Source organism: Lepisma saccharinum, chromosome 7, assembly GCF_977018435.1.
Source record: "Lepisma saccharinum chromosome 7, izLepSacc3.1, whole genome shotgun sequence".
NCBI classification, from domain to species: Eukaryota; Metazoa; Arthropoda; class Insecta; order Zygentoma; family Lepismatidae; genus Lepisma; species Lepisma saccharinum.
The window spans coordinates 54,231,838-54,257,322 of NC_139235.1; the positions used below are offsets into that span (position 1 = coordinate 54,231,838).

General features: G+C 39.7%; 1 protein-coding gene across 1 annotated transcript in view; it reads left to right on the forward strand.

Moving 5' to 3' along the window:
- Window positions 1-25,485, forward strand: part of LOC145989861 (zinc metalloproteinase nas-13-like) — a 432,531-nt gene that overhangs the window by 155,509 nt on the left and 251,537 nt on the right. The gene's annotated exons all lie outside the window — the stretch shown is intronic.

The window sequence follows — 25,485 nt, forward strand, 5'->3', positions numbered from 1 at the left end:
GGGGGTAAAGGCGGTCAGGGGCGTGATGCTGATCACATCACCCCCACTCACGAACGAATCAAGAAAGTGTGGAGCGTTACCCCCACACCCCCTATACGCCTTCATGGCGTGGTGCTATGCACAGGGGAACACTTTACCTTTTTACCTTGTTAACTAATATTCTTAATTTCAGTTTCAAGATGAAATCGGCTACGAAATAAAAGGAGTGGGTTCATATTTCTGTTACGAAATTCCACTTTTGTAGTAGACCTGTGCCACACTAAGATGTGACATAATAAACAAATCTGAGACACTTTCAAAGTATTAAATTGCTATCTACGTATTTGGGAACAATCTTTCAATATAATACTTTTTTTGGACGCGTCAAATCATAGTATTTAATTCCTGTTTTAGCAGCTTTAAGAAACCTGATTTTTTGGGGGGGTTACAAATGCCCTTTCTGCTCCCGTCAAGTTACGCCTATGAAAAAACAGGAATTCAAAGTAAAAGACTGTCCCGACTAAATCGGGAGACACGTCTGATAGATTTACAATTGGGAAAATCATAATTAAGCTTGTAGTTGAAAACAACCTATTTTCATATATTGCATGCAGCTCTACTTTTTCTGCAATGTGGATCAAGAACTGGGGACGTGGAGAAGCACAACACTCCACGTAACCAATAGTCACGTGACCCTCTTTACTTTCCTGTCATGTTGACCTTCGCGTGGAACACATTTCTCGGTGTTAAGACAGGCAAAATCACCCGATCATCGAAGGGTGCAATATGTGTTGCCTACCCTCCTGCATTACTTGCTCCTATTAAAGCCTTATGGGGAAGAACTTTTTTCCATGACTGTACATTCATTCCTGAATGTAAAACCCTCAAGACCACAAGTTTTAAAGCTTTCGTTCGTCTGTAATGTGCAATGAAGGGATAGAGATTGAGATTGATTTATTTGATAACATTCAAAGCCGTAACAAGACTCAATAAATCTTTCACTGCCCAGTCAAGACAAATATGTATTTCATAATGTTGCTTTGAGTGAAAACAGTATCAACTCCCAATTTTAAGTAAACTGTGACGCCTTGTAAACAGCTAGCAAACAATGAATACATAACAATCACACAACTCCCTCATATTTAGCGAACGCTCTTCAATTGTAATGTCAAATTATTGATTTATTACGCTCAAACTTTAAAACAGATAATGAAAAATATAATTAACTCCAGTTGTTGTTACCATATTTAACTTAACGTATAAAGTACTGAAAATACACTTTATTCTATATTTTTTTCAATCTATTCCTTTAAATGTCAGATCACATGGCGGATAGTACTAGACGCGTGTAAAGTCGGCTCCGAAAATAACGTTCGCTTTTTATTAACATAGAGCATTATCACGCCACCAAATGTTCTTACGGCACGTATAAGTAGTCAACCCGTGGCTTGTAGTACTATAGATTTCGCTCCATATCCCACAACGTACTAAAATTCCACTTTTTACAAAAAAGTTCTCAGTTCTCAATTCTCGTGCTTGTGAGTGAATAGCGACGCGGAGACAGTGCTACCACAAGAGCCATGGCGAACAAGCACCTCGGCCAACGATTCAGCGCGCTGGAGGCGAAACCCAAGACCGTGGAGGACAAGGTGGAAGCGGCTCTTTGCGGCGGGGCGCAGTTGGATCCCGGGGCAAGGGTGGCTGATGCCCCATCTGGACTTGAGGAGCTACGGAGGGAATTGCAGGACATCATAGGCGAGCTGGTCGTCTTCCGGGAAGACATGGAAACTATTCAATCCCAATTGACTCACCAGGAAGAGGAATTAGATAAGCTGCAACAATACAGCCGGAGGGAGTGCTTGCTGCTGCATGGAGTACCGGAAACGCCGGAGGAGGTCCCCACGGAAGTTGCTCTACAGATATTCTCCACAAAACTTGGCGTTGAAGTTTCTTCTGACTTCGTGAGCAGATGCCATCGCCTGGGAGCACCGAGGAAGAAAAGGTCGGCGGCCGACGTCGTCAGACAAGGTCATCGACCTTTGATTATAAAATTCATCTCGTATAAACATCGCGATGCTTTGTGGCGAGCGAAGAAGAACTAACTTCAAGGGGAGCCAATACCTACTAACGGAGTCGCTGACTCCAAAGAGGCAAAGGCTTCTCCAAGACGCCAAGGCAACGTTTGGCAACAACAAGTGCTACACGATCGATGGAAAGATTGTGGTAGTTACGCCGGAAGGGAAACATTTTATAGAAACTGAGCGTGAATTGAAATCCCTCACGTACAAGCGGTCGTAATGTGAACGTCGCCGAAGACGAAACTATGAGTGTGTTTTTAGTGTTCTATGTGAAACTTTTTCATATCTTTTTAACCATGTTAAAGAAACAGCCATTGAAAATTAACCTTTTGTATTCGTGTATGTGCGTGTGTGTGTGTGTGTGTTGTGTGTAGTGTTCATCTTTCATTATATGTAATTATGCTCGAGCTGCTCAGTTGGACACCCACAAGGATTTCTCTCAACGTAAGTACGCTGTTTCATAGAGTGACCAGACACATACATTCAAAAAAGAGGACAGAGCATGGTGAAAAAGGAGGACAAAGTCACAAAAAAGAGGACACCAAAAAAAATGGCAACTCATTTTGCCATTACTCAAAATGTAATCAATGTAAAAAAACTACCAACACTTTGCTTATATACTCTATGTGATCAGAAGTATCCGGACACCTACCTGAAAATAAAGTACAAGTTTGGGCAACCCTCCATCCGGAACACTGGCAGTCAATACAGTGTTGGCCCACCCTTAGCCTTGATAACAGCGTTCACTCGCACAGGCATACTTTCAATCAGGTGCCGGAAGGTTTCCTGAGGAATGGCAGCCCATTCCTCGCAGAGCGCCAAAATGAGACGAGGTATTGATGTGGATCGGTGTGGTCTAGCACAAAGTCGGCATTCCAAAACATTCCAGAGATGTTCTATGGGATTCAAATCAGGACTCCGCGCAGGCCAGTCGTCAAACCACTCCCCCACAAGCCCTGCCGTATGGACGGGTGCTCGGTCGTGTTGAAAGACACAATGGTCAACCCCGAACTGGTCTTCGACGGTAGGCAGCATGAAAGCTGTTAAAATGTCAACGTAAGCTTGTGCCGTGACATTTCCATGTAAAGCAACAAGGGGGCCAAGCCCCCTCCAGGAGAAACATGACCACACAGTAACCCCGCCACCTCAGAATTTCACTGTCTGCACTATACAGGCTGGTAAATGTCGTTCACCAGGCATTCGCCACACCCACACCATACCATCGGATCGCCACATTGTGTACCGTGATTCATCACTCCACACAGGGGTTTTCCACTGTTTTATGGTCCAGTTTCGACGCTCCTTGCACCACACGAGGCGGCGTTTGGCATTTGTCTGTGTGATGTTTGACTTATGGGCTCGGCCATGGAAACCAAGTTGCCGCACCTTGCGCCAAACAGTAATGGTGCTTGGAGTAGATCCTGATGCAGTTCGGAATTCCTGTGTGATGGTGGCGATGGATGATTGACGATTACGCTGTACGATCCTCTTCAACGCTCGATGGTCTCTGGAGGTCAACATGGGAGGTTGGCCTGCACGCTTTTAGGTTGTACATATCCCTTCACTATAACATCGGAAACAGTGGACAGAGGGATGTTTAGGAGGGTGGAAATCTCACACACAGACATCCTACACAAGTGGCACCCAACCAATTGACCACGTTGAAAGTCTGCGAGTTCCTCAGACCATCTTATACTGCTGTCTCACACTGTCTGCAGACTACTGAGTTCGCTGACTATGTGTTCCACGCGGTAGATGGCAGTACTGTGTCGCCCTCTATGATAAACACGCGTTTCGCGGTGTGTCCGGATACTTTTGATCACATAGAGTATAGTTCTGATGATTTTTTTTCAATGATTTCTTCTTACCTTTAAGCAACGAAAGCAATCTCCTAATCTACTAATTAACACATGACAATCATAACTAGGAATATATATATTTTGAAGCACAGAATGTTAATGTTTTTCCAATTCTTGGATATTAGATATCCTGATAAGTGAAAGTAAATGTAAGAGTAACATTTACTTCAACTTATTTCCAAAACCGAATTTAAAGTTTATGTAGTTTATATTGGGTCAAGAAATATGATTTTAATGCCACGAACATTTCTATCACTCTTTCAACAGCAGGAGAAAGTGACAGCGCTTTTGCAAAAAGTAGAAACATAGAATACTTGGGAACTATCATAAGTAGCAGTGGGAAAATTGATCAAGAGATAATGAATGGGACAAAGAAGGCAGCATCAGCATATTATCAAATGAGTAATACTTTAGTGGGAAAAAGAGAGATCTGTATAAAAACAAAAATGCAACTCTACAACTCAATTGTAGTTCCCATCATGGGCTATGGCACAGAAAGCTTAGCACTCCAAGATAAACATCTAAGTAAATTTCAAGCAATAGAGATTAAATATCTTGGAAGAACAGTGGGGAAAACTAGAAGAGACAGAATAAGAAATGAAAGAATAAGAGAAGAGGTAAAACAAAAGAAGACAATGACTGAAGTAGTAGAGGAACGCCAGCTGAAGTGGTATGGACATGTAAATAGAATGAATGAAGATAGGAAAGCCAATTAAGTGATGGAGATGAGGGTTTTTGGTAGAGTAGGAAGATTCAGGCCAAGAAATACATGGGAAGATAGAATAGAAAAGATAGGATTAAAATATGGAAAATCTAAGAACGAAATGAGAAGAATGAGTCGAGACCGGATGGAGTGGATGAGATGGACAGAACGAGGTACCCGGCGCTTAACGGCATAAGGGAATGGAAGAGAAGAAGAAGAACATTTATATCACTCTTTCAACAGCAGGAGAAAGTGACAGCGCTTTTGCAATTTACCTCATCTTCGTTTATTTCATCCTTTAAAAACTGGATATTTTCTTGCAATATCATTGATGAATTTACACTTTCGCTTAGTTATTTCATAAAAGTAAACTTGATAGTCAAAATTCTCACTACGCGTTTCTCTATCGCGTATGTATGACTCGAAATTGAACTGGCCGACATCTGTGACGGAATGGGTAGCACACCGAGGAAGAACGCCAGAGGTCCTGGGTTCGAATCTCAGACTGGGCATGTGTGTTTTTTGTGAGTATACGTTCATCAAGATCATCATATCATCACTCATCCTCATCTTCGCGATTAGCCAAAAGTGGCAGAAAAGTGAATTAAAATAAACCATATCAATCAATCAAAAAGAACTGCTCAGACTACATGTGTTTCGCAAGTCTCATACAAGTTGGAATAATACGCACTTATGACTAGGCGTGTGCGGGACAGAACATTTTTTGGTTGGGACGGGAATTTTTTTTAAATCCCGACCTTCGGGACGGGAAAAATTCGCAATTTTCCGACCAAGCCGAAAAATTTTCGGGACGGGATAAATTAAAAATTTCGCGATGCTGGGGAAATCACGAATTTTACACGTAATTTTCCCTTAAGCTTTTTTCCTGAAATTTCTTAAACAAAAGCTAACAATTTCTGATAAGTGTCAAGACACTTACAATGCAAGAAACATCAACAATTAACCACTTTCAAAAATGACCATTTGGAACTTCCCGACTTTTCGGGATCCCGAGCACTCGGAAAATACCGAATGGTCATTTTAAAAAGTCGTTAATTCTCGAAGTTTTCTGCATTGTAAATGTCTGGAACTTCTCGGAAAATGTTAGTTTTATTTCAGAAATGCAAAAACAATCACTTAAGGCGAAAACAACGTGTAGAATTCGAGATTTCCAGAGCTTCGGAAAATTTCGAACATCTTCCGTCCCGAAAATTTCCGAGAAATTGCGAGTTTTTCCCGTTCCGAATGTCGGGATTTGAAAAATTTCCAGTCCAGATCCTTATGTGTGGAAGCATTCTCTATGCAGCATATTTGCTACGGTCGATGCTATACTCTTCCCCCAAAAAAGGAGGACATTTACTGTTTTCTAAAAAATCCGCCCGGACCCCGGACAGACACCTAAAAAGGAGAACATGTCCGGATAAAAGAGGACGTCTGGTCACCCTACTGTTTCATATCATTAATATACGTATCTGCTCTGTTCCTTCACTCACTAGTAAACAATGTCTCAAACTAAGCAGTTGGTAAACCTGCCCGCGCACGGCGCATCTGGAACTCGCCCCTTCCCTCGGACTCCTAGGAAAAGAGGTAACGGTTTCACAGGCTGTCCGTCGCCCCCGACACTTCCCAACCGGACCCCTCCCCTCCAGTGCCTCACAATCGCGTCAGTAAACATGAGGTCCATCTCGGGGAAAATAGACGAGTTCAGACACATTGTTCTCGAAAGCGAATATGATGTAGTAATCGTCACAGAAAGTTGGCTGAAAGACAACGATGACGCTTCCAGTTTCCACGTCGAAGGCTACACGGTACTTCGAAAGGATCGAGTCCACAAACGTGCCGGTGGCATTGTTGTTTACTGTCGTACTGATATTCCTGATCAGATGCTTGACTGCGAAAAAGTTGCTCCCGGCGAGGACATAGAAATACTATGTGCGTCATTGAAAGTAAATAACAAATCACTTGGCATAATTGCCGCATATAGACCCCAAATATCCCCTATACTAGGTTGTCAGTTCTTGAAGATTACATTGCGCACGTGTTTCCTACTGTGGATAATTTAATTGTAGCCGGTGACATGAATAGCGATTATTTATCACCTAATAAACCAGAAACAGTTTTCCTCAAATCAATAGTAGATACTTTCGGCATGACGCAAGTCATTCGTAATCCCACTAGAATCACAAGAACCTCTAAAACATTAGTGGACGTCATCATTGTAGATGATCCATCCATTGTACACTCCGCTGACGTAACGGTGCCGATCAGCAATTCAGACCATTCTTTGACTTACATCACGGTCCTTCTTGAGAAACCCGACAAACGTTTCAAAATAATTTCGTACAGAAACTACTCATCGTTCGATATAGAGAGTTTTGAAACGGACGCTAAACATTTTCACTGGGACAATATTAAGCACTTAGAGAGTATTGACAAAAAAGTAAACTTTCTTAATAATGGAATTAAGACTATTTTCGATAAGCATGCCCCTATACGTACTGCACGAATAGCCAAGAAAAATGTACCGTGGGTAACCGACAATACCAAACTATTAATGAAACTTAGAGATAATGCTCTCAGAAAATATAAACTGACGAACAATCCGTCACATTGGGATTATTATAAAGAACTGCGGAATTTCACCACGTCGGTTATAAGACAGGAGAAGAAAGCCTACCTCTCGTTCCACATCAATAGAAACGTCCATGATTCAAAATTAATGTGGAAAGAGATAAAGAAATGTGGTATTTACGGAAAGGTGGAGCCGAGTGTCCCACACTTTTTAAATGATCCGCATCTGATAAACACTCACTTTATTGACAGCGCCAGTCCCTCTAACCAAGAAACCGATCTCATCCTCGAAGAGTGCGAACGCTTCCTTACAACTACATTTACTGAAAACGGCGACACCTTCTTCTTTCGACCCGTCAAAGAAGTAGAAATTGCACAACTCGTGTCCAAAATCCGTTCCAATTCCTGTGGCACAGACGGCATAAACATAAAAATGATAAAGCTAATTCTTCCACACATTCTTTCACCTCTTACTCACTTGATAAATTTCTCGTTACATAGGAACACCTTTCCGTTGCATGGAAGGAGGCTAGAATCCTGCCCTTACCGAAGAAACGACACGTGACCGACATGAACGACTTACGACCAATTAGTATATTACCTGTCTTGTCAAAAGTTATCGAGAAAGCAGTGTACAAGCAGATAGAAAGTTTTGTTACCAAAAATCAAATATTGCCTGCAGTACAGTCTGGTTTCCGACCTTCCCATAGCACCGGAACGGCGCTCATGAAAGTAACAGACGACATTTTACAAACACTAAACGAAAGTAAGGCTGCAGTCTTGGTGTTGCTTGACTTGTCCAAGGCGTTTAATCTTGTATCTCATCAGCTACTCCTTTCGAAAATGAGTTACTACGGTTTTTCGCCGGGAGCAATAAAATGGTTCCGGTCTTACCTTACTGGGCGAGTGCAATCGGTGACGCTTCCCTCAGGAGCTACATCGACTCCCCTTACGATACCCTCAGGGGTTGCGCAAGGAAGTATTCTAGGCCCTTTTCTATATTCCCTCTTCACCGCCGACCTACCCCTAAATGTACGACACAGTGTACCTCATTGTTATGCAGATGACACGCAGCTGATGATGCCAGTAGACCCCAAAAATGCAAAACCAGCAATTGGTCTCCTGAACCGTGACCTTCATGCTATTTATAAATGGTGTAAACGTAATGGTCTTGTAATCAACCCCTCTAAATGCTGCTTTACATTAATTGGTTCTAGCGCTGCCTTAAATAAAATTCAAATAAATGGGTTATCAATTAATATTAATGATGAAAGGGTCCCACACTGCACAACTGTTAAGAACTTAGGTGTGATATTTAATGAGAAACTTGACTGGCAAAACCACGTAACGTCACAGAGTTCAAAAGCTTATGGTATACTTAGATCACTTTATAAATCATCGCACTTACTTTCGACTGATGTTAAATTGCGCCTTATGCAAGCTCTAGTTCTTCCAATTTTCGATTACTGTGACGTTGTTTACGGTGCTAATTTCACAAAAAAGAATGCTAAAATTGCACAAAAAGTACAGAATTCTTGTATACGTTTTGCATTTAGCTTGAAACGAAGGGATCACATACTGCCTTACTTAAATGACGTTAATTGGCTGAATATGACACGACGCAGAAAACTACATCTGGCCTGCACAATATTCAAAATTCTGCAAACAAAAACACCCACATACTTATACGACCGACTCCAATTTAGACACGACATACACAACTACACGACTCGACACTCTAAGAAACTTAATCTGGACAGATTCTCAAAATCCATATTCCTGTCATCCTTCAAAGCTGCTTCTGCATATTGTTGGAATGCGCTGCCACCAGATGTTACCTCGTGTGCGACATATAACAGCTTTAAAAGGGCAGTAACAAAAGTACTTCTACATGAGCAAGGACAAATCATCAGTACACATGACTAGATTCAGCATGCTTACGTTGAAATCAAAACAAAAAATGAGCAGATTCGAACCCAAAATGAACATTTTGATGTGTGTGAATGAGAAAAATTGTTTTTATCTTTTTAGTGTGTTAATTACTGAAATATTTAGAAGTGAAAATGTAATGGAATTCGTATGTTATAGTAGTAATTGTATTTTGTCTGTTTTATTGTAGTAGATTTTGCGGGTTAAGTGGTAGAGCAGCCACAGGCTGAACTTCGCCCATGAATAAAGAAATTCTAATTCTAATTCTAATTATAAAATGTCGTGTAACGTAATCTATTTTGTGAGAAGATATATGCTTTTAATGATTACACTACAAATTCTGACGGTGGCCATATTGATGACGTAATTTCTCCGAAACCTGCAAAGGGATTATTTGGGACATTTTGTGACAAATTCAACAGAAGCAGCACTACATGTTCCAACAAATTCGTGTCATTGGTTGGAATGTCCAGGCTGACTTTAATATGACTGGGGTGAAACCAAAAATTCATTTAGGGGGAACTAAAGGCAATTTGCAGTAAATTTTCGATGGCAGCAACGTTTGTCATGGCAACCGAGTGCCATGTTGCCAGATCTACTCGTGAATCAAGGGTAGGTACTATTTGTCTAGAACGTTTATGCTTGGTTGTTGGTGGCGTTCCAAGAAAAACATATTGCAATTCATTAATAACAATATGATTACCATACTACTAAGAAACATCTCGTTACGAGCTAAGGTTCTGTCCCAGGGCTGGTCCCTGGAGACACAATTGGGGGCGTTATAACCTTAGCCGTACCGGATTTCACCCTCTGTGTTTGAGGGTAGGACCCGTTGACCAACGGGCGACGAGTCAGAGGAGGAGCAGGTAATTAACGTAACACAAATTATATAGTTAATTAACTGAGTTTTATTAAGGCTAGGGGCGAAAGGATTAGCACCATAAAGGGGAGGTACTTATCTCAGGATCGGCTTTATGCTGGAAGGGTCGGCTGGGAGCTGGTCCCACTGGCTGGCCTGAGGTGTCTCGCCTCTGGACAGGCCCCGGCTTGGGTCCCACGGCTTCTGAGCTGCCCTGTAGTCGATTCTCCACGTCCGGCACTGTCGCGCTCTTGCGACACGATCTCGATCCCTTGTCGTTATTGTTGGTTTCTCTCTCTTGAGGCAGGTTGTTAACCCCATTTATAGTGCTTACGGGAGTTGGGAAATCCTTAGGATAGGTTTTCTGGGTATGACTGGTAACGTGTCACCCCTCCGGGAAAAAAAAAATCCAAGAAAAATTTCTAGTATTTTGTCAGTAGTCCTGGTGTATAGTCCTAGAGTCCATAGTGTGAGTGATCTTGGAGATGTCGTCTTCCTTGGTTCTGCAATTATAGAATGAGAAGTCGAGAGATTCGATTAGTATGATGCTTTTGACCTGCCTGTCTTAAGGTGCTGTTTATGATTTAGGAAGGGTGAACAACTGAGATATAGAATATAGGATAGGTTTTCCGGCTATGGCCGGTAACGATCTTGTTACCTCGTCTTCTCGGGACATTTTGACCTGACATCAAGTTTCCTCGTTTCAAATTAAGTTTCTGAAAAATTCAATTTGCAGGAACCGCAAGCACTTTATTGTCCATGCTCATGTTCTGGGGTAATTTGTCGTTCTACGTATTTGTCAAAATTCGTCTAGATATTTGTGGTATTTTCTGAGATGTCAATAGTTGACAGACAGGCAGACGGATGCGACAATTTCATAAGGGCTATATTTTTTAACCTTGTTAATAAGTACATGGAAATGAAACCAATATTCAACCTAAACAAAATAATCTAATATCAAAAATATGTAAGTTAACTTGCATCAAGTTAGCTACACAAATTGCAAAGAAAAAAGATCTCGCTAATGTGTGTACATTTTATCTAACATAATTACACAAAGTTAAATACAATTCGTATTTATATTTTCTAACGTGGGGCGTCGCACATAAAAAAATGCTGTTGTGAAGGTTATACGTCAAAACATCGACGCAAAAACATCGACAACAAAAACATCGCCTACATTTCATCGACAGTACAAAATATCAACAGAACAAAACATCGACAGTACAAAACATCGACAGCACAAAACATCGACAGTACAAAACATCGACGGCAAAACATCGACGGCAAAAACATCGACACCAAAAACATCGACGGCAAAAACATCGACACCAAAAACATCGACGGCAAAAACATCGACACCAAAAACATCGACGGAAAAAATATCGACACCAAAAACATCGACGACAAAAACATCGACGACAAAAACATCGACGGCAAAAACATCGACGGCAAAAACATCGACGGCAAAAACATCGACAGCAAAAACATCGACAGCAAAAACATCGACGGCAAAACATCGACGCCAAAAACATCGACGTCAAAAACATCGAAAGCAAAAACATCAACGCCAAAAACATCGACTCCAAAAACATCGACTCCAAAAACATCGACTGCAAAAACATCGACTGCAAAAACATCGACACCAAAAACATCGACGTCAAAAACATCGACACCAAAAACATCGACACCAAAAACATCGACGCCAAAAACATCGACAACAAAAACATGGACGGCAAAAACATCGACACCAAAAACATCGACACCAAAAACATCGACGGCAAAAACATCGACACCAAAAACGTCGACACCAAAATCATCGACGGCAAAAACATCGACGCCAAAAACATCGCTATTTTTTGTCATTAAAGCCGTTAATTTATAATGCAGTCATGTTTTATTATTATTGGAGGAAGGCGGAAAGTAGGAGGAGCAGAGTAGAAAGACTGGGGTGAGTAACAGGATGGAAAGCAGAGGGGCTCTAAAACTCCAACTCGCCTAGGTGAAATTTATATCTTGATTCGCTCCATGAATAGGATTTTGTGTTGTGATAATAGCATCATGAAGCAAGCTATAGCTCTTCTTTGTTTCGACCAAATATGCCTACATTGGTCGATCTTGTTTTTAGATTTCTTATCAGCCATGGTTGTTGTGCAAGAGCGGTATTTTCATTGATTCGATTATTTCGCGCTGCATGCGCACCTTCTGACATCAAAACAATATTATTATTAGCACCAGATTCTTGCCCCAAAGCTCAAACAATGCAATCGTAAACAATGCGAAGTGTCATGTTTCCTTCTGCTTTCTAGCAAGCTGCTTTTAACTTCATAGACGGGATAGTTGTATGCTCGTTACAGGCCCGTAGCTAGAGGGGGGGCAGGGGGGGCAACTGCCCCCCCTGAGAGCCTGCTTTGCCCCCCCTGTGAAAAATACAGAATATATTCCTACCTGGAATACTCACTAATCTTTACAATTATATCCTCTATTACTCTAGCAACATAACAAAAACACTTATTGATTGTGTGATTTATTAAGGTGTGTGGGATTCCGAATAATGTCGTACTAGGATTACGGGGAGAAAATCTCTTCCTGATTCAGACTTCCGGAAATGATTTCGTAATTTTTAGTATCTAGAACAGTTGTGATATTTTGAGAAGTCTTGTATGAGGTGCCTAATGTGTTTGGTTGTTTTTTTTGGATGTTTGCTATGAAGTTTGAACTGCTTAATCTTTAGTTTCCGAAGTCTGCCTATTGGTAATAGTGATTCATGTGGTAGAGAGAGGGAGTGGATATTTGATTTTTGTTGCCTTTCTGCCACTTCGAGCTAATCGTGACAATGAGTGATGACGTGAAATTGATGAAAAAACACTCACAAACAGTGCTGCAACCACCGCAGGGGGCGGGGGCATTATCCGTCCCCAGTTTTGGTCGGAAGTCCAATCTAGGGGGGGCAAACATTGAAGTAAAGAAACATGACTAGCAGAATCTAAGAATAGCAGTACAAATTGATGCTCAAGATGGAATTAGTTTTCAAGTTTTTCTTGAATTTTTCTTCCAGACGGCCAAGGGCAGTTGCAGGGGGCACAGAGGGGCAATTGCCCCCTCGCTTTCAAATTTTATACAAATAAAAGTACATTTCGTAATATTTTCTTGCTCGCTTCGCTCGCATGTATTGATTATGCTATTCTTATAGTCTAAAGCCCTGGGAGCCAAAACGATATAATTGATAAAAAAAAATGTTAAAGAGAATGCCATGGCACCCCGTGAAATTATTTGCGCCCTATTAAATCAATATTGTTTTCAGTTTGCAAATATTTGTATCTAAAGATTTTCCTGCTCGTTTCGATCCAATATGATTCTTCTCTGTAATGCATTCTAAATCACCAGAGAGAGAAGTAAGGCCAAATTTATACTTCAGATTGTGGCTGCTTAAATGCACGAACAATTCTTTTGAGGAAAAGGAGCACGCACATTTGAGAGACAATTTGGCGTATGAATTGATCATGTAATGTATTTAAATACTATATATATATATATATATATATATATATATATATATATATATATATATTAAAGAAACTTTTAATACGTACACAATTTAGCGTTAACATGTTGCATATGCATTTTCTTATTTTACGTCGCTCCATGTTGCATATGTGTAAAATATATGTTGTACATGAAAGTTATACGTGTCATATGTACAAAAAAAAGAAGTTCGTCATGCATACATATTCTGTCTTTCAAAAATACAGTTTGTGTGCTTGTTTTCCATTATTAGCTAATATGAAATTGAACATGTTGGAAAAATACCGGGTGATCCGTTTCAGTTGTCAGAAAAGTAAACCTTTATACACAAGAAGTTAATGTACGTATCTCCGAGCAACTTGTTGTAATATAAGCAGAAGGGATGTAAGTTTCGAATTCAGCCACATGGCGGGACTAATGTGCATACAAAGGTGGTGATCACGTCACAACAGCGGGAACAGTATGTCGTATGGTATGCGAAATTTTCCAGTATTACATGCATGCTACTGCCGCCAAGCAGCTCAAATCAGTAAACCTCCACTTATTCGAAACTTACACCCTTACTGCTTATATTACAACAAGCTGCTCGGAGATACGTACCTTAACCTCTTGTAATACAAAAAATGTATTACAAATGTTTACACAATTCATCAAAGTGTAGATGTAATGTAATCATTATTATTTAATTAATTCTATTTTTCTTGCATAACACAACACAATGGTGGTGTTGGATTTTCGTTAGATTCCTTTGTGCGTAAAAATCTTGCATACTGGAAACTAGAGGGAAACATTATGAAGCACGATTTATAAAGGTCTTTCTTAATCAGTTCTGCAGAGAAGCCCAAAACTGTTGGTACATATTAATCGTCTATTAACCTTTTCAACCTGTAAATATAAAGTAGATACAGTCGCTATTTATGTTAAACTTTAGCTTTGTATTCTTTGGTATTCCGGAAAGTCATTATCGAAATATTGTTATTTGATGTTGCTCGAACTTTTTTTGTTCATTGGAGTTTCAAGATATCATCCCTATCCTGTTACATATCACTTTTGGAGGAGGGGGACAAGTGCCCGTCTGTACCCTGCTATATCTGCCAATGCAACACAATATATTAAAAATTTGCCCCCTCTAGGATTGACTTTGCCCCCCCTAATAAGAATTCCTGGCTACGGGCCTGGCTCGTTATATTGTGGATATGGAAGAAATGTTCCTTTATGACTATGGTACGAACCGACTGAGGGCACCTTTGCTTTACCTCCCCCGCCCACCTTCACACAGCAGACCCCTTGTGACAGCCACTGGACAGAAGCCTTCAAAACATCGTCTCTCACAAACATCAGGGTTTATCCGCAACTGATATCAATTCTGCCAGTCACACCAGAAGGGTTTCAAGAATTTTTGTCACAAATGTAGAGTAATGGACTTTTCCCAGCGTCCACCCCAAGGTTTTTTCTTATTTTTATTTTTTTTATTTTGGAAAGTTAGCGTGGGTCGTGGGAACTCTCATGGACGTCACCCCTATTTTTGACCACCTTCTTCGCACAGCATGGTGCTGTCACAGTTATGTGAATTTACCACCATGCGACTTTCACGGCCGAGGGACAGAATGCAGCAGCCAGTCTAGAAAGCTGAAAAAATGTAACAATAGACCTAGTTCTCCCCAACGAAATGCGCGCCTGGACGTCAGTGTTGCCAGGCATGTCAAAATTTCACCGGCATAGGTATGTAAAGGTATCACTTTGTCTTTTCCTCTTTCAACTTTCTAGATCTAGTGATTTTCTTCCATATTAGATGGCTCCACACCCTCCATTCTAGGGGGGGGGGGTCTCTTCCGATTCGAGTCGCACCATATTTTCAGACATTCTCACGTCAAGCCTTTTCTCTGTCCATCTGTGCGATCATATATAAGTCTCTCGAATATTTACAGCCTGTCACCATTTCGAAAACATCCCTTGCCTGTAAACTTCAGAATTAAGCTCAAAGGAGAACTATTTACATTCATAAATTTCGAACCTAGGCATGTTTCTGTCGACTTTAATAAAAGGGTGAGATATGTATATAACGTTGTGAACTTGCAAGGTCACACACCCTCCACTCCATGTTCATTGTCAATAGTGCGTCAGTTGTGCATAATGGAGAAGAAAGTGCAAGCTCCTGATTGGTCAGAGGAGCACAATAGTGCAAAATAGTGTTTCCAGGAGTGTGGAGAGTCCTGGGACGGAGAGTCTAAGTTTTAACGGTGAAGAAGTAAGGAGCCGAAGTGGTCGCTCTCGAAAAGTTCTTTGATTCTTTGCATTGTACGCATATGAGAGCAGTGCGGCTGTTGACGCTCGGGCGTGTGAACGTGCAAGTGTTAAAACAGCGCCAAGTACGAACTGTGTGCAGTGCTGATTTGTTGACGCTCAGACGCGTGAACGGGAAAGTGTTGAAGCAACATCAAGTACGGCGTGTCCAACGTTAAGATGCCTGCAGAACAGCTTATACAGTAATCAAGCGCGCTGAAATGGACTGAACCGGAGACGACCAAGGAACCCACCAGTGGTCCTAGCTGCTATTCTGAAGGACCGCTATCATTTCATCTATTATCCCCCCCCCTCCATCCATATCTCAACAAACGTGACATCAGGACCATATCAGAAGACTGGGCCCCAACGATGAACTCAGTGCGCGCTAACATATATATATTTTTCATTCTGATGTGCATCGGCAGACAAGGTAATGTGCAAACTGTAGTGTAGTACGCGTACTGCATGCATTATGTAATTGGCCAAATAATTTCAACTCTTCATTGGTAATTTAGTTTATGACAGTGTGCTTAAATTTTATAAATATGTTTATAGGTCTTTATTCTTGGATCAGTTTTGTTTCATGCATCAGTTAGCCAAACTAATATAAATTAAAATTATGGAAATAATAATGATTGTGTTTGCATCTCGATTTACCTGCTCATGTTAAGTTTCACCTGCACACGTGTGTGTTACAAGGAGCCAGTTGAGGTTGTATGTGTAGCTAGCCGTGGATTTAATTCTTTTGTTTTTGTTTTATTGTTGCCCAACTGGTTTCTGGAGGCACTGTTGCCTCCATGATGTGGTGGCTCCCTATTTCTACCGGTAGGCAGTCATTACAGTAGATTGTGCATGAAGTGTTTTTAACAACAACGTGTTTTATTTTTTAAAAGTACACAGCCTTATATGAACTTAAGAAAATAAGGATAATAATTTAGCTGTAATTTTTTGCTAGTAGTTTGTGTTAGACATAAATATACAGGTTGTCGCCATACACATAGGCGGATCTAGAACTTGCTTCTGAAATGATGTCCTCCTGCATCCACATATTTATAGGAAATTTTCACTAACACGTATCAGTTCCTCTTTCGATATTGCTTCAATTTATTTCTTCATATTTTCTTTGAATTCTTCTGATATATGGCTTCCGGTATAAAAGCTTGGTAGCTCGCCACGATGACGTTAGAAATATGTATGTTTCTTCTGCAAGGCGTCGGAGAGATTTCTGAGGAGTGTGTTTCAATCGTGTTCCAACGTCGTCTAGTTTATCCTCAGTAAGCACATGCCGAGCAGACCCTATTTTCCTAAATTTGTTCACAAGTAACAGATCACTCTGTCTGTGTGAAACAGGAACATGTGGAAATTCTGCTGCAAAACGCCTTCTGACTTCCCTACAAGAATTCGTAATGACATAAGAGTCGTATATATAAAAATTCGTTGTTTAAAATTGTACGGATAGCGTGGTATTATTAGACTACAGAAAAAACTGGCAATACGTAAACTAAAACAAAACAATCTAAAACACTTGTTAACAATTTAACACTTCACAAACACGTGCAAACTGGACAACAGCTGTCTGGATACTGAAGCACGGACGTGTCCAATGTCAAGGTCAGCGTACAGTTGTGGGTTTAAATGCCGGCAGATGTGCTCTTACTTTCCGACGCGCTAGCCGCCGCCCAACGGCCACCTCGGCAGTGAAAGGCAGTGTATACGTATATCCTTATCGCTAAAAATTCCGAGAGAGAGAGAGAGAAATACGACGTTATGAAATCAAAGAGTTAACAAACTATGAATTAGAAATATTAAAATTAAGCTCCACACCCAGGTAGTCTGGCAATAAGACTGTTGCCTTGTAACCAAGTGTACCCGTGTTCGATCCCTGGAATTCCACTATAAAATACTGCAATTTGTGCAAAAGCCAGCACGCTTGGGCAAGTTAATGCTCTTTGGAGTCTTAGGAGTATGCCTACATTCTCCAAGCGTGCTGATTTTTGCACCGTATTGCAATATTTAGTTCGTTGGATTTATATTAACCTCATTTCTGAGGTTAGAAAATAATTTGTGCACTGTCATAGTAGCCCATTTCGATTCCACCATATGAAAGCAGAAGAGCTACATGTGAAGAGAATATTAAAATTATGATTTATTAATTTCTAAATTAAGGGAAGGCTTTACTAATTGTTAATTGGATTTGGCCGTTTCAATTCAGAAAGTTCCGAATTTATGAACTGCGGAAAGCTGAAACGTTCAAAATTGCCTTTAACGAACTTTATAAGCTTTGTGTTATTCACTAACAGTTAAATGCAAAGGAGGCGATTGGGGGTGGGGCAAGAACAATTTACTTTCTCTTCGTACATACGGTTCAGCATAATGCGGGGGCAAAAGCGGCAAAAAGTGTTTCACCCCTATGCCAACCTAATCGCCGCCACTGCACTAATCGAGAATCAAAAAGTTGTTCCATCCCATAAAAATAATATCCAGGACTATTTTGTTAAACAACTGTTCCATTTGAGGGAATAAATACAGCACTCAACCTCCAGTTACCAATTCCATTACGAAGGTAACCCATGATTTGCTGCAAAGTAGAAAAATGTTCTTTCACATTTAACTAGAGGAATTTCTCTATCCAAGTTCATGGGCGTAACTTGGAATCTAACTTTAGGGGGTCAGAATCGAACTTGCCGCTTAAGTTTTTTGGAGAGGATTAAAAAGTTTTTCAGGCCATAAAAATAGCGTCCAAGATTATTTTTATTTTGTGAAACAACTGTCACATTTGTGAAATCATAAAAATTGTTCCTCTGGCCCGAAGAGGTCAATAAAAGTACCATTGACTTGTAAATTTTAATAAACCTGAAAATTTTAGACGGCCAATGCCCCCTTGCTTCCGCCATTCTCATTTGCGAAAGCAGTCCTCTTCTATTGCCTTTACTTCAGTTACTTTTGTATTTGAGACTATTTCCTGATGTCAAATATTTACGGAAAGAATTTATGACTGTCGTAGCATTCGCACAGCAAGCCCATCTTGTTACAGATAGGATCCTTAAAGGAATAAGTTTCTATCCTGCATCTCTTAAGATGCTTTCGAAGATACCATGCCTTGTTGGACTACTTGCAATTAAGCTATATATGTATTGCATTATTAAAAAAAAGATCACACTGTTTAAATTATATGTGACTTTAAATTAATCTCTCAGGTTCAAATTCAAAACAACTACACATATATATACACAATATATAAATTTAATCGTAATAATTGAGGATTTGGTGTTTTAGACCTTTAATTTAACATACTATATTAAGAGCCCGGTCTCTGGCACCGTGAGCGATCAACAAGGTATTTTTTCTCGTGTGACCCACGAAGGGTTAATCGGAACTGAACCTATAGTTTAAAGAATCCACACCACTGTGCAACTTTCCTCCACCGGAGATCGAAGCTCGGACCCCTTGATTCAAATACAACAGCGGTACCGATACACAGTGAAGGCGCTTCGTCGTGCGACACCCGGGGAAAATGTCTGGAGTGAAAGGGGGCAAGACAATATTGCAAGGGGGCAGTTATATTACTTGCACACGTTCTATACCAGTGCATGACCCGAAAGAAAGTCACTACGGAAAAGTCAAGTTGTATCTGGTCCTTTCGGTCTCCTACGTCTAATAAACAAGGAATAACAATAGCCGGTGGTCTTTTCATCTTTCACACGGAGGAACCTTCCTTTCCTTTTCCCTCGACCACAAACGCTGCCGGCGAGAAGTCATAAGTGGTTTCCAGAAACAAAACAATCACGTTCACTGCGCAACCTCATTGTTTGTAATTTTATCAATAATAATAATAATAATAATAATAATAATAATAACGTCGTTATTGAGAGGGCGTGTTTCGACCGCGCGGACCGCTCTTACAACAATGACCATTATACATTTATAGCACGCTAGCACTATAAGTTGGAAACTTGAGTTCGCTCATTACACATTGTTCGTTTCACTGTAACACTTTATAATTTAGGGTAGCCAATTTCAAAATATTCGGGATTAGATCTGAATTCATTAGTGTGAAAAACTTTGTCAAAAAATGATTTTCCCGTCGATGTTTTTGCCGTCGATGTTTTACCGTGTTTTACCGTCGATGTTTTTGATGTCGATGTTTTTGCCGTCGATGTTTTTACCGTCGACGTTTTTGATGTCGAAGTTTTTGCCGTCGATGTTTTTACCGTCCATGTTTTTGCCGTCGATGTTTTTGCCGTCGATGTTTTTGCCGTCGATGTTTTTGGTGTCGATGTTTTTGCAGTCGATGTTTTTGCCGTCGATGTTTTTGCCGTCGATGTTTTTGCCGTCGATGTTTTTACCGTCGATGTTTTTGCCGTCGATGTTTTACCGTGTTTTACCGTCGATGTTTTTGATGTCGATGTTTTTGCCGTCGATGTTTTTACCGTCGACGTTTTTGATGTCGATGTTTTTGCCGTCGATGTTTTTACCGTCGATGTTTTTGCCGTCGATGTTTTTGGTGTCGATGTTTTTGCCGTCCATGTTTTTACCGTCGATGTTTTTACCGTCGATGTTTTTGGTGTCGATGTTTTTGGTGTCGATGTTTTTGCCGTCGATGTTTTTGGTGTCGATGTTTTTGCCGTCGATGTTTTTGCCGTCAATGTTTTTGCCGACGATGTTTTTGCCGTCGATGTTTTTGGTGTCGATGTTTTTGCCGTCGATGTTTTTACCGTCGATGTTTTTGCCGTCGATGTTTTTGCCGTCGATGTTTTTACCGTCGATGTTTTTGCCGTCGATATTTTTACCGTCGATGTTTTTGGTGACGATGTTTCTGCCGTCGATGTTTTTACCGTCGATGTTTTTGTCGTCGATGTTTTTGGTGTCGATGTTTTTGTCGTCGATGTTTTTGCCGTCGATGTTTTTACAGTCGATGTTTTTACCGTCGATGTTTTTGCCGTCGATGTTTTTGCCGTCGATGATTTTGCCGTCGATGTTTTGTACTGTCGATGTTTTGTGCTGTCGATGTTTTGTGCTGTCGATGTTTTGTACCGTCGATGAATTGTACCGTCGATGTTTTGTTGGCGATGTTTTGTCGGCGTTGATTTGACGCTACACCGTTGTGAACGTTCGAAACTGAAACGTTTATACTGCTTCAGTGTAGGTCAGGGCTCAAATTTGGACCGGAGCGGTTCGATTCGTGAATATCTGGTACCTTCCTGTTCCGGTCCGTTTAAATTTTTACATATCTCACTACATTTTCTTTTTCAATGAGAACTAAGTTACTAATAATCTTTATTAGTACATATTATGAAATTCATACACGTTTCCTTCCACGTGGAGATCGTTGTTGCCGCGAAGACGTATAGAAGAATATGATGGCGCAACATTTATGTTGCCTTCATCATTTTGTACCTCTCGTGTTTCTTGTTTTTACTATTTATTTGTTAATTATTATTATTTGTCATCTCTTGTCGATTCGATTTGATTGACATAAGTATCCTTCTGCACCATATCTATATACACAAATTCGGCTTTTCTTTTTATGGTCATTCTCTTTGTTTCATAGTTTCGTCTGATTAATTTAACAGTATAAAGTGCACTGGTCAACCTAAATAAAACTCGCATCAAATCTTTCTTGCGATCTGGTTTTAAAATTTCTGATCCCCACGAAGTCCCAGACTGTTTTTTATTTTTATTTTAATATATTTTGGTGTATTTACTTCTGATGATGAAATATGAGCAACTAAATCACTGTTTGCCACGATCTATTCGTGCAAACTAAGACTCATCCATTCTTTGACTATTGTGATAATGTTTACGGCCCTCAACTCTCGCAAAAGCTCAGTATAGAAATACAAATGGTGCAAAATGCCTGCATCAGATACATTTCTTAACTAAAAAGATCCGATCATATTCTTCCGATTTTAAATAACAATCAGGTTCTTACTATGACAAACAGAAGGAAAATGCACTATCTCTGTTTCGTCCGCGGTATATTAGCAGAAGGTATCTGTTCGAAAAAATGCATTCTCATATGGATATCCATGAATATGCTACCCGCAAGCGGAACGTTTATGATTTATCCCACCATTCTACCACGGCCTACAAATCATCTTTCTCCTTTTCGGCTCCCAAAGCATGTAATGCATTGCCTGCAAACATTGCATGCATAAAGAACCCTGTAAATTTCAGGGGTTATGTAAAAGATATACTGTTAATGGAACAATGGCAGAGTCGCGGCACATATTGAAGGTATCAAGTCACTACATGAAATTGTATTTGTATTATTATGTATTAAATTTGTCTTTATTATTACTTATTATTTTGTCTTTTGTATTTGTAATTAATCTCTTTGTGCATTCATTTAATTTTGTGTATCTCTTACAAGTATATATGTATTATTTTACTTGTAGCTCACTGCTCAACATGCAGTTTATTATATATGTAACATTACATTGACAAGGGTTAGGTGGTAGAGCAGCCTATAGGCTGAACCACATCCGCTTAAGAAATAAATTTATTATTATTATTATTATTATTCGTTATGGGATATCTGATCTCATATAAGATCACTGGAACCTCGAGGTAAAAATTAAGAATGAATAATAGAAAATATAACACTACATCACCATCTTATGTCATGCTGAATGTACGATACATTCTATATTTATATAATTAGATTGATCATAACATATTTTTTTCTATTCAGATAGTAGGGATTCTTTGAATAGTAATAAAAGAAAAAAATAAGTGATTATTTTGCATGACTCCTCTACCAAATTCTCGATGTAATTTGGAAATCTAAAAATAATGCAAAACAGAAAATACACAATATTGTTCATAAAGTAAACTAACGTGCAGAATAATTTTAGTAACTGTACTGTTGTCATTCCACCTGACAACCAAAATTTCATTGTTCATGTTGAAACGATAATAAAAATTCCTCGTTAACTTAACTTAACTTTCATAACCGGACACTTGTACCCTCACACTAACTCGAAATCCCATTTTATTTAACTCAATCAAAAGTGCAAATGTTGTAAAAGAAAACTTTTAAAATAGATTTCACATCCTTCTTCTTCATCAATAGTAGTAAAGAACAGGAATTCCAAGACACTTGGTCCACAAGGAGTTTTATCACAATTGTATCTTTGTCCTTGGTAAATTTCAAAGAAATAACAGTACCTATTTGAACCACAGAGTGCCCAGATTTTGTAACCAAACTGCACGGGTTTTCCTTATATAAACTGTTTCAGCGTGTTTTGTCCAAAATATTTGACAATCATTTCGTCTTTCGATGGTTCAGTATGAAAGACGCTGAACTGCATTAAATTATTGTTCAATATGTCTAGGAGAGAAAGATTTGTCAACAGTTTTGAGATTTATCAATATGTCATTATTTTTTTAAAATTTGGTTCTTATATTATTATTACAATTACTATTATTACTATCTTTTGCACAAATTCTGGTGCCTGCTCCTTTTCTCTTCCTTCCTTGCACTGCATTATGTTCAACGCTAAAGTCACCTAGGTTTTTTGATAGAATTGGATCACCTGCAATTGCATTACAACCAGCTACATTCACCTCATCTTCATCATCGACTGAACCAGCAAGATTCTATTATTAAACACTTCCAGCGGGCCTGGCACCTCGCTTGCATTATCATCATCGTCCCATTCATCTTCATCACTAAGGCAATCTACTTCGTCTGGCAGTAGAATGTCAATTTCGTTATCGTTAAGTGATTCATTTTCACTAAGATCATTTAGGATAGCCTGTATTTCTTCAATTGGACACGCTTGAATGTGCGATAAACACGACGTTGTTCATCTAACAATCACAAAGAGTAAGGTCAGGTAAAGTTCCCTGTGCATACTATAGCACCATGATAGCACATTTAGAGATATGAGAGTAGCGCTCTGCACATTCTCGATGTCGGCCATTTTTTTGAGGTGATGTGATCAGCACCACGCTCTGGCCACCTTCACCACCCCTTCTCCAGGGTTGCCCCCAGGTACCCATTGATTTGAGCCTGGGTGAGCCCCAGAGCCGCTGTATGTGGGGCCAAGACCGGAAAAAATTCCGACCTTAGATCACCAACCCGGGAATCGAACCTCGTTCTCCCGCATGGTAGTCAGATACCCTACCAACTATCAGTGACGGCACCAGCCTGAAATAAGTGGGGAGGGGGACTAAAGATTAGGAGTCAAGTGCTCTGGGGGTAACTTATACCAGCTAAAAGGTATTTACGTAAAACTTTTCTACGATATATTTTAACCAGTGACATATTTTACAGTTAGATCCAAAGATAAGTCAGTCACTGAATTTTGTTCCACTTCCATCACACACAAAATAGTCATTCCATGCCAAATCAACACAGATATGTGCAATTTTTAACCTGACCATCTCCGATTTTCATGAAATTTGGGGAGTTGAAACTATGCATAGAACTTAGTAAATTTGAAAATTTTTAGTCTCGTGCGTCTTGTAATTGTAAAATTATTCAAGGTCAAAGTTTGCAGAAATTGCCTTTTTTGAGCCCGCTTAGCTATACTTAATGTGCTGTAACTCCGTCCCTATTTCGCCTAGGAAGCTCAAATAAAGCTTATTGTACAGGGAATTGAACAAGCCTACCTTTGGATAAAAATATAATTTTGTCACGTGACCTTGACTTTTGACCTTGAATATCTCAAAACATGTCATCACCAAAAATAGTGAAAAAAATATATTTGGTCCCTCATACCATACTCTAAAACATATCAAAAAATCATTCTGGGACTGCAATGGGATCAGAAGATACAAAATAATATGTATAGCTATGTGACTGATAAAAGCCCGATTACATGAACTATGAAGAGTCAAATGTCCCTTAACACCCCCTATAAAATGTGAAGGAGTTATCCTGGGTATAATTGGTCATGAAAGAAATAAGTTAGGCACAGGGAGATCCCTAGCCGTGTGTGTCAAGCGCAGATCCGGCATATTGTTTGAGATACTTTTCCCAATATTCTTCACTATTCAACTATTTGGTGAATGTAGCTGATTAAAATCATATGCAATGGTGCGTATACTTCTTTCTCTCCCAAGATGTCAGCGTGATCTCGATGAGTTCCTAACACGTTAGGAGCATTCCAATGCTTTGTTTTTAACACCTCGAAAAGGAGAAAATGGTTACAAGCATGCAGTAATAAATTTTTGCTGGTTAAATATATGTTGGATAAACCTTCGTCACTTCATTTCTCGTGAAATTCTAGCCTCATTTGATATATCACATCACCCCCTTTCCTTTGAAATTTTTGCGTTGAATTCAATATGGCGGTCAACAATATGCCGGATCTGCGCTTGACACACACGGCTAGGGATCTCCCTGTGCCTAACCTATTTCTTTCATGACCAATTATACCCAGGATAACTCCTTCACATTTTATAGGGGGTGTTAAGGGACATTTGACTCTTCATAGTTCATGTAATCGGGCTTTTATCAGTCACATAGTTACACATATTATTTTGTATCTTCTGATTCCATTACAGTCCCAGAATGATTTTTTGATATGTTTTAGAGTATGGAATGAGGGACCAAATATATTTTTTTCACTATTTTTGGTGATGACATGTTTTGAGATATTCAAGGTCAAAAGTCAAGGTCACGTGACAAAATTATGTTTTTATCCAAAGGTAGGCTTGTTATATATCACTGGAAGGCTTGTTCAA